At 38.7% G+C, this 15,417-nt stretch overlaps 1 protein-coding gene across 1 annotated transcript in view; it reads right to left on the minus strand.

The window, feature by feature from the left end:
- The window catches only part of LOC111144434 (CUB and Sushi multiple domains 1), a 1,720,260-nt gene extending 1,710,096 nt beyond the window's left edge, over window positions 1–10,164 (minus strand). Inside the window, exon 1 of the mRNA XM_022498737.1 lies at window positions 9,962–10,164. The gene's annotated coding sequence lies outside the window, so the exon portion shown is untranslated. The remainder of the gene's footprint in view (window positions 1–9,961) is intronic.
- Window positions 10,165–15,417: the final 5,253 nt, after the last annotated feature.

A 15,417-nucleotide genomic window follows, 5' to 3' on the forward strand; every position in this document is an offset into this window, starting at 1 on the left:
GGAAGCCTTATTTGAAAGCATCTTCCTAAATTTAGAGCCTTTGGGCTGTCAATACTTTTAATTGTTTACATAATTTTTAATTATCATACTACTGGCTGCCTAAATGCAAAAACTTGCAAAATGTCTACCAAAACTGCTGCAGTTTTTAAGAGTAACACTTCAAAATTTGAAGCAAGTCTCCTTTAAGATAAATATTTACTTTGTTGATTATTTTTAGTGCATTCAGATACAAAAGAAATCATACTCATAGCAAAGGGAGACTCTGTGTTCATTATAGTAAAAGAAAGAATCGCTTCAGGTTCTAAGTAATTTTCTATCCTTTTATTTTTTTTTAATTCAACTTTTTTTTTTTTAAGATTTTATTTATTTATTTGAGAGAGGCAGTGAGAGAGAGCATGAGAGGGAAGAAGGTCAGAGGGAGAAGCAGACTCCCCATGGAGCTGGGAGCCTGACTCGGGACTTGATCCTGGGACTCCAGGATCATGACCTGAGCCGAAAGCAGTTGCCCAACCAACTGAGCCACCCAGGCGCCCCTTCTATCCTTTTAAAAAATAATTTTGTGAATTAAAAAAGATTTTTATATAGGATATTCATTCCATTAAAATATTTTATAAACAACTAATATTATTGAATTAAAATGCTTCTGTTTAGTATATTCCGGGGGCTTCACTGCTGTAGAGGATAGAATGATAAATCAGCACTGGCTTTATTATCCAAATATTTAAAACAATGAAAGGAGGGGAAAAGTAAATCTTGAAAGTCATTCAACTACTAATCTGGCCGTCCACATAAAACTTGTTTAAAATCTTGGAAATACAGAGAAACATGACTATTCATTTCTCCTCCCTGCTTATGAGAATGGATCGCTTCCCAGTGGGCTGTCTGACCACACAACTTTTGCAGATTCACTACGATGAAGATGAGTAAAAGTCAGGATCTAACTGACCTTTTGACACTTTTATTCCTTTTCCAGGAAACCAAGGACCAAAAAATATGATAATCCTATTTCCTTTTGAGAGAGAATACAAACATGATTCTTAGTGAAATCTGATTATGCTTAATACTGTGGGAATCCCATTTCCTTGCTGACACAGTCCTGCAGGTGACGCAAGCATGTCGGTTCAGTCCAATTAGAGCACTGGCCAGCTCCCTCCGCACAGCAGAGAGTAAGTGTCTCCCAGGCCTGGTGAGTTCTGTTGTACTCCTTTTGGCTTGGGTCCTTTACTGGTAAGACCACGTAGAGAGACAGAGGTATGGGCACAGAAGCTGATGGTTCGAGCCACAGATGGTTTCCACTGATGACTTTTATAGACGGTACAGTGCTCTAAGTCAAGGGGTTTTTATCCACAACATTACTGATATTTTGTGATGAACACTTCTTTGTCCTGTGAGGCTGTCTTGTGCCTTATAGGATTTTTATCAACATCTCTGTGTTACACCGACTGCGTACCAGCGGTGCCCCCATCCAGTTGTGACAGCCAAAAATGTCTCTAGACATTGCCAAATGTCCCCTGGGGCAGAAAGTCACAGTTGAGAAACACTGATATAAATATAGATTAGAGAGAGAGAGAGAGAGAGAGAGAACACGCTGGAGACAGAGAGATGGAGATAGGTAGAGATAGAAAGAGATAGAAACAGAGATAAACAGGGAGATAGGCTTAGACCTAGACCTAGTTGCTTTTACAAGAGTTCCAAAGACAGAAAACAGATATTTACAAAAACAAAAACAAACAAACAAACAAACAAACAAAAAAAAAAAACAAGAACAAAACAACATCCCTCCAGAAGGGCCTGCCAGGGACACTCAGTAGCCACAATATTTCCGGATGAAGATAGCATTTTCAGTTGATTACAGCTGGCTGGCAGAACGTCCCCTGGGATCTCTCAGGCTGGGTTCATGCCCTGGGTCCAGCTTCCCACTGCCCCACTGAACTCACTACAGTGGACGGTAATTATATGTAAGGAAGAGAGTTCCGAGGTCCCAACGTCTGGAACTCCCCTGAAGGTGTTTGATTATGCGTTAATAAGCATCATCTATTAAAAAGAATAAGGTGTTGAGAGAAATTAGACATTCTAATTCTGTATTTATTTTTAACTGAAAAACAGAGAGATCACTTCATATCAACCATCAAAGATCACATTTCCTAATTTCAGTGGTGTGCTATAATACATATACACTAATTCATTTAGTCTCTGTGGAAAGATAGGCAATCTCGATCTTTTTCAGTATTATCAAAATGCACCCATAAACATTCTTTTACATATATTTTGTCATGTTTGGGGGTATTTTTGTAGAATAAATTCATAGCACAGTCTTGCTGAATGAGTTTGTTTATAGTTTTTCGATCTGAGAGAAATTTCAAGATTTGTATCTCGAATAATCCTTAAAAACTCTGACTTGTCAAAACATGTAAAAGTGTTGCTATTCAGAATGGTGAGATATTATTTTGCATTATTATTTTAATTGACTTTAGTTATACTGATTGCCATGAATTTCTTATAGTTGAACTCTTTGGTCATATCTTTACCAGATTTTCAGATAAATGATTTCATTCCCTGATATTTCTGCTGGTGTATTTTTTCTATGAAGGACATCAGCTCTTTGTCTTGCATAGCTGTTGTGAATTCTTTTTCTCAATTTGTCATTTGGCTTTTGGGTTTTTAATTTTAGGAGGTCAAAGTCTTCTGCCATTTTCTTCATGATTTCTAAGTGATGTGTGCTGAAGAATTTTTTTCCACTATTTTTGTTTTTCCATTTGAATATTTAAATTGGTGACCCAACGTATCTCTTCTGTTATTAAGTAGTGAGATAAGATTGTATATTTTGTAAAACCATGCCTACTTTCAGGCTCCCATGACTAATGCAACAAACTCTCTTTGCTGAACATGGAATCCTGTTTCCAACCATTTGTTAGTCTTCTTGTCATCTGTTCTCTTTCTAAAACTCAAATGCATTTCCCTATGTCCACATGTTTATAAGGGAAATTCCGTCCTAAGAGTTGGAAGTTTTAGGAAATTTTCCACACACATATACTTATGATGAGCCAAAAGACTGCTCTGACCGAATGAATAAAGTTTGCCAAGATATGGAAATGAACCATCCGTGTTTGGCTACTGCAGAAAAAAATCACCACAGCTTGAAGAGGTAGTGGTTAGGATTTAAATACATGTTAAAGCTTGCTTGTAGTATTACAAACAAAATTCTGCCTGTCTCCCTTGAATGCTTCATTATTTTATCTTTGGGACTTCTATTTACTAACAATTTCATCATTTTTGTTAATAAACATAAGTCTTATGAACATACATACATATATAAAATATAGTTAGTCTCAAACAAAACTACCTATTAAAATCAACTATATTATATATATTAAAATCAGCTATAATATAATATATAGTATTATATATTACACACACATATATACACATATATACACACACATATATATACACATATATATTAAAATCAGCTATAATATATAATATATATTACCCACACATATACACATATGTGTGGGTATATAATATGTATGTATATATATATATATATATATATATATATATCTGTATTATAGGTAGATATAGAGACAGATATACAGATACATATCTATGTTCAGGCCTCAATCTTATCCTTGAATTTCTGGTTTCCATGCTAATCCACAGGGGACCACCAATTAAAAAAACAAAAAAAAAAACAAACAAAAAACCACTACTCCTTACCCAATAAGCATTAAGCTTGCCTATCTATGAGTTGCTAAGTTAGAGCATATGTTGAGAAAAAAATAATAAAGAAAGAAAGCAAGCAAGCATATGGTGAGAAAGGAAATTTGGAAGATGTATCAGAAACATTTATTTTTTATTTCATCACTTAATTCTGTATGTAGAGTAGTGGACATGGTGGACAAATTCACATAATTCTGGGAACATGATAGGTTTATATACGAGGACCAGATGCCACCACTGTCCCCCTCAGCTTCTCTGAGGAGTCCCCGCTAAGGCAGGAGAGCCCGTTGCATCGGACACACAAGCATTGCTTGAGTTTCTGGGCTTCCGTGGCTGGAGACATCAACTCTGGGCAGTGGGCTCTCATGCTGTGCTCCCCCTAACTACAAGGCCCTTCTCTCCAGGCTCTCCCTCCCTCCCTCGCCAGGTGCTGGTGTGGTCGCACGGGCCATTCCTTCCCTTCCTGACCGTGAAGCTGGCTGAAGATGATACGGCGTCAAGATCCATGTTGGTGTTAGAATAGGACTCCAGTCGCTGTGGAATCTCCTATGCCCACTTTGCACGATGTTTATCTGAGTCTCAATTGGAGCATGAGTCACCACCCCAGCTAAGAATAAAATGAGGCTTTGATTTTTATCTATTGATCTGTCAGTGTCTCCGCCAGGACCTCATACCAGCAACGGGGGATGGAAAGGCAGAATTTAGGCATTGCTAGATCTCAAGGCTAATCTATTCTGAGTGCAGTTAAAACCCCTTCTTAGCTCTTCAAAGTTCCCATGTTCTAAACACCAGATATAGTTAATATTACACAGGTTTCTTAGCTAATTTAAATGCATTCAAACCCATGATTACAGTGCAGAAAAAAAAAAAAAACTAGAGAAAACTGTGATATTTTAACAACACTTATTAATGATCTGTTCATTGGGATGGCCTTATCACATTAATCTCTAGCTTCTTATCATCATCATTGCAGAAAACAAGGGATAATCTTGTCTAAGTCACAGGAGAGTCAAGATCACTGCCAAAGCTATTTTCTTGTATGCTGCAATAATTGTGGAATAATATATTCTGATTTCCCACATATGCATGCCATAATTTCCCTCCATAGGTTCACTTTCACTCATTTATTGAGGTTATAATGAGATTTTTACTCCAAGTTTGATATTATAATGTTATCACAGTTGGAGGTTCATGGCAACTTCAATTATTTTCTGATTTGGAGACAAAAAACACTAGTTCACTACTTCATATTTAGAGATATGGAATATCTTACTGGGTAACAATCTCTCTCTTGGACAATTAACTCGTGCTTATCCAGAGGAGAAAGACTAAGTGAACATATCCACCATCACCAGAGAAACGCACTCATGACCCATGTCTTGGCTTCAAAGGGCATATGTTCTACTTGACATACTCAACACAGATCTACAACCCCAACAACAACTTCAGAGCTGGGGTAATTTCAAAGAAGCCTATCCTTCAAGGTCTATGTTAGTGGGAAGTGCTAAAAGAGCTTAGAAAAAAATGAAACTTCGGGGGTGTTTTCATTTCTTAATGTGTATGCACAGGGAGAATTTTCCGAAATAGGTATAATGAGAAGTGGGTTTTGGAAGTAGGATATCATTTAAGTGAGCAGAAGGAAGGATGAGGAAGTAGAGATGATCAACATACTCTCCCAACATCAGATCAAGGAATAACTCACAGATCCATTCCACTAAATCATGAGCTCCCACAGTGCTGTAGACAATGTTTGCGACCCTGCTCCCAAATGCTTATGTTGAAATCCTAACCTCTAATGTAACAAACAGTATTTGAAGGTGAGCTCTGTGGGAGGTGGTTAGGGCATGAGGGGAAGGCCCCGTGAATGAGATGAATGCCCTTCTAACAGAGACCCTGAAGAGCTACCATGGCCCTTCTGCCATACGAGGACATAGGAGAAAACAACCACCTATGAACCAAGAAGCAGCCCTTCATTCGACATTAAATTTGCCAGCACCTTGATCTTGAAGTTACAACCTCCAGAACTATGAGGAATAAATGTCTTGTTTTTAAAGGCCATGCAGGGCCTGGTGTTCTGTGATGCAGTCCAAGTAGACAAAGAGAATTAGAAATGAGTACAAGAGACTGGAGGTCAGACATGTAGTCAGGGGTCAGGTTACTGAGTTCCTTCAATATCAGGGCCCTGTTTCTAGAAATGCTTATATTACTGGCAATACAGAACACGGCAGGACTGCAGTGAATGTTTCCAGGTGGGGAGGTGTGAGCCTAGGACGAGAACGTCACCGGGTCGGCGTGCTGGTCAACCCAAATCCCCCTCTACGATAAGAGAAGGGGCTTCGCTGGAGCCGCTTCTGTGAGGATTAAAGCAGGTTGTGGCTAACGAAGGGATGTTCCAGAATATGAAGTGTAAGACTTTACGACAACGTGGCTGAACCAGTGTGGGAACTTGAGAAGCAAACAGGGGGCAGAGTCTATGAAGGGTAAAGAGTCAAAAAGTAGCAATAATGTGACGGGTCATAAAAACCACTCGTTTTAAGTCTAGGTAATTCAAAGAGCCGATTTTTTCTTTCTTTTTTAAGTAATCACTATACCAGTGTGGGGCTCAAACTCACTACTACAGACCAAGAGTTGCATGCTCTTCCTTTTTTTTTTTTTTTTAAGATTTTATTTATTCATTTGTTGGAGAGAGAGAGAGAGAGAGCCCAAACAGGGGAGCAGCAGAGGGAGAGGGAGAAGCAGATTCCCTGCTGAGCAGGGAGCCCGATGTGGGACTTGATGCCGGGACCTTACATCATGACCTGAGCTGAAGGCAGCCACTTCACCGACTGAGCCCCTGACCCATCCCAGGAGCTGCATGTTCTTCCCACTGAGCCAGCCACGTGCCCCTCAAGGAGCACCCTTCTATTTCTAATTTTGAGTCAAAACTCTTCTTTTGGGTTTAAGAGAAGCCTTAATTGACCTTTCCATATCTCCATGTTAAAACTGAATTCACTGATGGAGGTACGCATCATGTATGTTTGTCTGAGTTATATAAATAATTTAAGCCGATAACATAAATTGTATGTCGGGTTTTTTTTTTTGTTGTTTGCTTTGTTTTGTTTTGCTTCAAAGTTTTATTTACTTATTTTTCTTTCTTTCTTTCAGAAAAATTTATTTATTTTTCTTTCTTTCTTTCACTGGCTCAGTCAGTGAAGCATCTGCCTTCAGCTCAGGTAATGGCTCCAGGGTCCTGGGATCAAGCCCCGCATTGGGCTCCCTGCTCAGTGGGGAGTCTGTTTCTCCCTCTGCCTGCCGCTCCCCCTGCTGGCGCTCTCTCACTCAATCTCTCTCTCTGACAAATAAATAAATAAATATTAAAAAAAATTTTTTAAATAAAGACTTTTTTTTTTCTTCCATAGGGTAAATAATATAGTTAGTCTTCACTGTAGGTCAAATTACAACATGAATATCAACAATTCTACCCTCCACGTTCTCGGTTCTGTTAGCAGTTAAATCTAAATCGTATATAATTTGGAAAAATTTTCTTCATTGTGGTTAAGCAAAAGAGATTTCTTTATAATAAAACTCTCAAGTTCTTGAATAAAAAAACAATTACCCTGTTTTGTTAGTTTCCATGTTGAGCTACTAAGGACAGTTTCTGTGCAACAGTTCAGACCGGGACAGTGCAAAGAAAGAACTTCCGTGACAAGTCAGAGCTGGACAGACATTAGTCCTCTTAGAAAACAGCCTTAGAATCCCAGAGCTGCTGTCTGGGTTGAGCTGGTCGTGTTCCAGAACGAGACACCCGTTCCAAGACCTAGTGGGAAACGTAGCAAGCAAGGAGACGAGAAGCTTCCCCACCTCGTTAGTTAGAATTTGATTCTATTTGAATGAGCCAGTCTTGAAATGCTGCAACCATCTAACAATGTCCATGTTTCTATTTCACGTCCTTATTTATCCAAAACGTTATGTGAGTGAAGACTCCTAGCACCGAGCAGTCTGTGGCATCCTGTTCCTGATCTGTTTTGCCTATTTGTGTCATGATACCCGTCATGGTCACTTCTGTCCCCAGAAGATCTCCCCTCTGCCCACAGACTGTCCACAAAAGGCAGTCCAAGTATGGAGATACAAGATAGATTACAGAATTTAATGGATGAAAGCATTTTCCTCACCTTACGGACTGGAAACAGGCAGAAATATGACATATTTGTCCTCTGTCTCAAACAAAAAATTGCAGGTAACTGAGTAACTTACATGAACCCAAGGAGTTTTTCTTATCAGCTTGTTTGCTTTGCTTTCTCTAGTAAAAGTATCTAAGTCAGTAAAAAAGTCATGATGTCATTCATATAATTCACCTACATTTATAAAGCTCTTTGAGGTACTGATAGCCATTTATATACTATTCACCGAAACAAAATGCAGTGAATCTAGTTACTCCAACCTTCATATTTCCACTGCTATCTTGTTGAAATATTGAAGATCACAGGAATGCTGTTTTCTAAACGTTGAAGTTAACATATGAAGTGGTCATAAGGCCACTGTAAGGACATAAATTGTTTAAAGACGGGGAATCAACATTGTAGCAGTTTTCCTTTAGAATAAGGTAGAATTATAGGAATTAAGATAAAATTATAAATTCAAATAGTTATCAAACATTATAAAACAAAATATAAAATAAATAATATATATTAAAATAAAAATATTTTTAGATTTTAAAATAAATTTGGAAATATATTGACAGAAGTATCTTTATAGAGTACATATGGAGAATTTTCTTAATGGAAAGAGAAATAATTGCCTTGAAAAAAGTTATATGATGATATCAGAATAAATTTGATCTCTATTTTTTATTTATCTTTTTCTTTTTTAAATTTAATTTAATTTTATTTTTTTCAATGTTCCAAAATTCATTGTTTATGCTATTTTTTAAATGTTACATCTGCAGTTTCTATTACAATTCTTTCTATTGTTACAATATACCACCATTCTCTAATATCATAATTTATTTGCAAGAAAAACAAGTAAATAACTTATCTTTAGAAGAGCAGAAAGTGGGTAAGAAATTTTATATCAAATTGCCAAGGATTATATTTGTAGAAACTTTCCTAAACATGGCCATGCATGTTAGACAGGGAAAAGCTTACCTAGGTCATTCATAAAAAGAGATAGTTGTGTGCAATATGTGACAAAAAGGCAAAGAGTTTCTAAAAACAGACAACAGATGTTGTAAATGATCCAGAAAAAAACAAAAAGTGTTGTACATCTAAAAATGCATAAAGTATAAAGTATATCATTATATATTTAATATATTAACTTGTATATACCTTAATTATTAATATATTAACTAGATGTACAATTTTCTGCGGTCAGAGGAGACTTCTCTCAATCCACAAAATAAAACATAAAGCATGTGATTTGTGTGTAATTCTGTTGACAATGGCAACAATACCATTTTATTTATCTAAGCAGTAAATTTCTCTGCCCACTGTCCATTTTTCTACAAAACTTCATATATTCAACAATCTCTAATTAGTATAAAATTTTAAAACCAGAAGATAAAGCCTCATTTGCCTTATTTAAGTATGTTTAGCAGTTTACCTAAGAAAGTCCAATTTCTTTGAAAGGGACATTCCTCTCCCCTTTGACAAAAAAAAAAAAAAAAAAAAAAAAGATATACTTGCACAGGCACAATTCTTTTCTGGCTGATGAATGAAAAAAAAAAAAAAAAAGTAACTTAAAATCGTCCCAGAAAATTTTTGTTCTTTCTTTATGGTAGAAATCATAGATCGAAAGAGAAAACTGTTGGGGAATGGAATATATTATGATTGTGTGAACCAAAAATTCTCTGAGGAGCTCAGTATTCTTTCATGTTTTTATCCCACCCACATCCCAGACTCTTTGTCTTGAGTGTGTTCTCTGACAGTGTAAAAGTTCCTTCTGTTGTTCTCTGGATCGTACTCATCCGTCCTCTTTGTGACTTCTCTCTCCAATCCACAGTTGCTTAAAAACAATGGTGTATTGTAACTTTACTGGAATTACCTTGACAACACCGTTTTACAGATCTATAACCATTTGACGTCTATAAATGAAGGCAATGATTGCTTTCAATAACAAGTTTTTAAGAATTAAAAAAGTGTGCACAAAAGTCTACTTTTTATTAACACTTTCTGATAATTAAATTCAGGTAATTCCAACTGACTTCCAGAACCTAAGTCCCACAGTGCTGCCTGATCTGTGATATAAAGAGCCAGTACTTTACCTCACTTTCAAATTCCCTTGTTGGAGCTGGCCGTCGTACACCGATAAAATATCAAAATCTTCTTCAAGGGCGAAGGTGTGGAACGACAGTTGTATCCGATTGCGTTCTCCTGTGATAATGATCCAGGTGCAGTTCGCGTAGTTTGGATAACCGTGCGGAAACCCTGGGCTCTCGATGGTGCCATTGGGACCCTGGACTAAACCGCCACAGTTCTGACCTGAAAACGAAGGCACACACAAGAAAACAGCATATTATTTTGGCCTATCTTTACTCTGTGATTTTTTTGTTCTTAATTTCCAACCATTTGGCCAATTTTTATAAATGACTTAGTTTGTGACCTATCGTGCATAAATATGGAATGATAAATTGTGAAAGTGTTCTCCAGTGCGAAAAGGTGGGGTGGGGGGAGGGAGGCAAAAAAGGAAAATACACACATTTAAGAACTCATATTAGAAATTTGAGAAAAAAGTTTTCTGTAATTTTCAAGTATGTCTTCATCGATACCAAGCTGCCATATTCGTGAAGCAAATTTGGTGTCAATGATCTGCTACAGCATCAAGTTGAAGCTGAAAAACTCTGCCTTTAAGTTCCTTGCTCAGAGAAATGACACTGACAGATCCACAAACCACTCTAAACACACACACGCACATGCACACGCACACACACACGCACACACACGCACACGCACACGCACGCACACACAAGTTATCCATATCACCACAACCTGAAGCAGCATGAGCTATCAGTGAAAACCACACTCCGTGTTCAATCTATTCCTACCTACACTGGCAAAGTCCCACAAAGCAAAGAATAAAACAGCACTGCTGAATTCTACCCAGTTTGAAAGAAAGGGCGTAAAATAAGAGAAATTAAATTATGCAGAAATGAAGGAGCAACCCATTAGAATAACGGACATCCCTCCATCAGTGTCTTCCTTTCCCCTGGGCAGGGTTCAGCAGCTGTCAGAGGAGGGTGACTGACATCCTTGCAATGGATGCCATTAAAGAAAGGCTCAGAGTCAGTCTTCTCTAAGCAGGATGCAGGGTATCCCACACTGGGTTCCCCTTTCTTATTCGAACTTCCCTTAGATAGGCTGAATTAGGATTGCTCTTACTGTTCAAGATGGACATTCGTGATATGACTATTTATAATAAGATGTATAAGAAGAAATAGATTTTGGTCTTTGTCCCCTTTGGCACAGAGCTCCTAAAACCTTCGGAATTTCCTAAGGGATGTAAGAAGAAAAAAAAAGGGTCTTGTGTCATGTTAATGAGAGGACTTTTGGAAAGCCTGTAAGGTTGGGGGCCAGTTGCAAGGGGAAACAACCAAGTGATTAGAGGGTTTGAAACCTTCAGTCCCATCCCCCTGACCTCCCGGAAAGGGACAGGTACTGGAGGTTAGATCAACCGCCAGTGGCCGGTGATGCCTATTAATCGATCATACCTATATAATGAAGTCTTCATCAAAACACAAAAAGAAGGAGATCACAGGTTTTGTAAACTGTAGTCCCAGGATTCAATGTACAAGGACTTGTGGTGGAAGGACAGTGTCTGGGAGATTAGGGACAGCCGCATGCCTGCCCTTCCGCTGCGTTCCTACTACCAGATAAACCCCAGGACCCTTCCCTTCCTGACCTCCCCCGCCTGACAGCCCTCCTCCTTCAACAACCTGCTTGTGCTCATCTTTCTGCTCCTACCTGTTTCTCCCACCTCCTCTCTTCTCTCCCTCCCACATCTAGCGTAGGAAACTTTAGGGACATGCCCTGTTCTGTCACTTCTCATCATGAGCCTTCCATGGCGATGTGTGGGTCAACCAGCCAGAATGAATGTCAGGACAGCCCGGCCATTTGAACTACCCTGGTGAACACATTTCCATCACCGTAACCGCGAATCTCACCATCGTGGGAGGAAACAAAGTAACTCCTACCAAATCCTTCCAGCTGTACTCTGCCTGGTATTGGTGAGTAAGTAGGTTCTGAAAACTGCCTGTGGGCTTTCATCCTTCTCCATCTGGACCTTTCCCATCAACATGCTTAAATGTATTTCAATGTTTTGACAGGAAGAATATAGGAAAGTTTGGGAGGGACCGGGGCTCACTCAGATTATTGTATGTAGTGTAAATATCTGAATACAAATATTATCTCAGCTTTTACTGTTGAACCGCAAACAGGAGATTATTTGCGACTACATTTTTACATGTTAAAAAAATACAAGAGTAGCTCTCAGAGAGTCAAGTCTTTCCCAGGAATATTATCAAATGCTGGTGGGAGTTTGCTAAACCTTAATAAAAAAAGATTTAATGAAAGGGATTTATGAGTTTAAAACCAAGAAACTAATAAGAAGCCCATTTTCCACTAAATTTAAATCTAACAATAACACTGTAACAAGTAGATATTAAAGCTGTGGGGTTTTGAAAGGTCTTTAAGGAAAATAGCTTTTCTGGTTTATCTAGCAATTCTTGCTTCACAGTAAATCAAAAAGTGAAGACTTGATTATAAATTGGAGGAAAGAAAAATAAAGTCAAGAGAAAAAGTGTCAGCTGGAAGGTAGCTGCTATTATAGACCCATCACGCTGAACCAGATTATCAGTTATTAAGATTTTCCCCGTGGAAGAACGTTTAGGCTGTAGTGGGTCCCAATTAATAGTGTGCATTTTGAAGAATGAGTCACATTTGATCAACAGATAAATTTTCCACAGGCCCTGGCAGAAACTTTGGGAACTGCTCAAAAGTTCAACAAGTAACTCTCCACTTTGGCTGCACATTCTAAACAATGTAGGGGCTTTTCAGATCAATTCGAATGCAGTGCCTGGACCAAGAACATCCAGGACAGCCCCGAAGAACAGAACTGGAGATCTGGTCCTACTGGAGACCCCATCTTATTAGGAAGCTGTAATAAGCCAAACAGTGTTCAATTGGGACAAACCTAGAAACACAGACAATGGTACAGAGTTGAAAGCCCCAAAACAAATTCACGGAGGCGCGGACTCTAGATTTTTAGCAAAGATGCACTGCACTGCGAAAAGCATGGTATTTTCAGTAGATAGTCCTGGGCCAACTGGACATCCAAATGGGAAAAATAAGCCTCGATCCCCCCCTTACGACGCACACAAACATCAAATCCTATTGAACTGCAGACCTAAATGTGAACTGTAAGACAGTCCCAGTGCCAATAGAAAACAACATAAAAAACCTTTTTAACTGTGGGGTAAGCGAAGACTTCTCAAATAGAACACAAAAAGTAAGACAACTAAAAGGAAAGAATGAAAAAGAAACAGAAACGTGGGGATGTTGGTATTCAACAAATAGCTTGTTCATAATATAATAAACAAGATTCAGAAATCAATAAGAAAAAGGTAATAGAATAGAAAAATAATGATTAGAGGCAGCTGGGGATTCACAATCAAGAGTAGGGTTTTTCCAAAATTGGAAAGAGACGACTGGATCCTAAAATGGAAATCCTTTGGCAGCCCGACCGCTTTCTCACCTGGGCCAGTGCTGATCCAAAAGGTAGAAGGAAGCAACCTTTTGTGGTGCAGGAAAAAAAAAAAAGAAATCCTGATTTCACTGGTCTTTCTTTGTAGGAACAACGACCCCACGCTGCTTTAGACCAAGCAACTTTTGGTCCCACTAGGGAATTGTGAACTTGCCAGCCAGTTACTCATGTCTCCCGTCCCATTAAATCATCTCGACTGTTAAGAACAACAACACACAGGGCATGTTTATTTGTCTCAGCATCAGGACAACAATGGTATTGACTAGAGCTCCTGAGAGTAATTAAAAATCTCTACTAATGTTGCCTGGAAGGACATCTCCTTAATAACGATTACCGTAAAGTTGTGCACCTCAGCATCATCGTGACCTGTCTGGGGTTCACGCTTCCTAACACACTCACCATATGTAATGGCTGACACCACCTATAATTAAACTAAAATTACTCTCCAAGTGGTTAATTCCAGGATGTAAAGTGATTATAATTAATGAATGCAAATAACTTATAGTTGATGTCCTTCACTGGTACCAGAATTTGCTTCAGGTATCTTGGTAAGGTATGTCTGAAAGAAGGATTGCTCTAATAGCAAAACGTTCTTTCGGTTGAATAAAATAAAATAAGAAATAGATGAATGTATGTAGATTACACATGACATCTGCACGCATCCTGAATTTACGTAAGTTACACATAGAGTAAGGGTCTGGCCTGTGGCCCCACTACTGGCAAATACTAAGGTTGGGGTTCTTCCTTAAACGTTCCCAGCAAGGATTTTTGCCCGTCTCCCCTCTACGATTTTCCCCTCTTGGTTCTTACGCTGTAATGGGCACTTGCCCGCTACAGAAAACTCTCAAATATTTCAAAAATGTTTCCTTTTTATACAGCTTAAATCTATGCTTCTCGATTTAAATGCAGACCTTAAAAATAGCTTAAAATAAGCAGATTATTTTAACTGGAAAAAATTTGATGGACACATCTTCAAATACCGTAAACATAATCTCACATTAATATGTTGCTCAATGGGCATCAATTGTAAGTACTTTTTTTAAGTTATATTTCCTAAGGGCACTGAAGTAATCTGCAGATAAGTTTAATATTTTAGTGAATCATGTTGTTCTTTTCAAGACTGAAAACTCAGTTATGGCAGAAGAAAATGCCTAATGGTCTTCTTTCTTCAGGTACTGGTGTTGGAAGTTACCTTAACATCAAACGTCAGTGTCAATGGGGGAAAAAGAATTCGTGTGGACACGCACATGGACGGCACAGCTAATTTAGATGCACATCTCGCAGAAACACACAGAACCGAATCCAGACCCAAGCTGTTAGGTGCTACAGTTCAAATTTGCAGTTCAAACCCAATCAGAGCATTTCAATACATGCCTGAATTTGAAGGGATTGGTGTCTAATAATGTGACATATTGGTTCTATCTCAACGAAGCCAGGAAAACAGAAGAACCTGGTATCTAAATCCTCCAGCAGTTAAATTACACCTTATGAAATACTCAGTTCATTCTGAAGTAATCAGCAGAATGTATCAGGGACCCACACAGAGTTAATTTAGTATAGATTTCTGCTCAATTTAGAGATTCTCAGGACCACGGCGTCCAACGCAGAGGATTACCAGCAGGCGTTTTAATTCGCTCTGAGACTTTTGGAGTGAGGCACTGTTTTCAAAATACGTTTTCACACAGAATCTCGGTTGGCCAGACAGCAGCCCCACAACATGGCGGGCACAGACATGGAAACGCCGATCGAGCTGGAGAGCCTTTCCAAGTTTCTCAGCAATGAGCGAGGGCTTTCTGACACCAGACACTCGTGTTGGTTCCACCAAGTCACAAAACCACAGCTGTGCCACCGGAGACGAGCACCGTGCTGAAGGCAGACGACCCTGTGCTGGAACAGCGATGGAACCACAGTGAGTGGCTCCGACCACACAACACAACCGTGATGAAACACAGACATTCAGAA

Source organism: Enhydra lutris, unplaced genomic scaffold, assembly GCF_002288905.1.
Source record: "Enhydra lutris kenyoni isolate GAN:26980312 unplaced genomic scaffold, ASM228890v2 scaffoldscaffold11, whole genome shotgun sequence".
In the NCBI taxonomy this organism is placed as follows: Eukaryota; Metazoa; Chordata; class Mammalia; order Carnivora; family Mustelidae; genus Enhydra; species Enhydra lutris.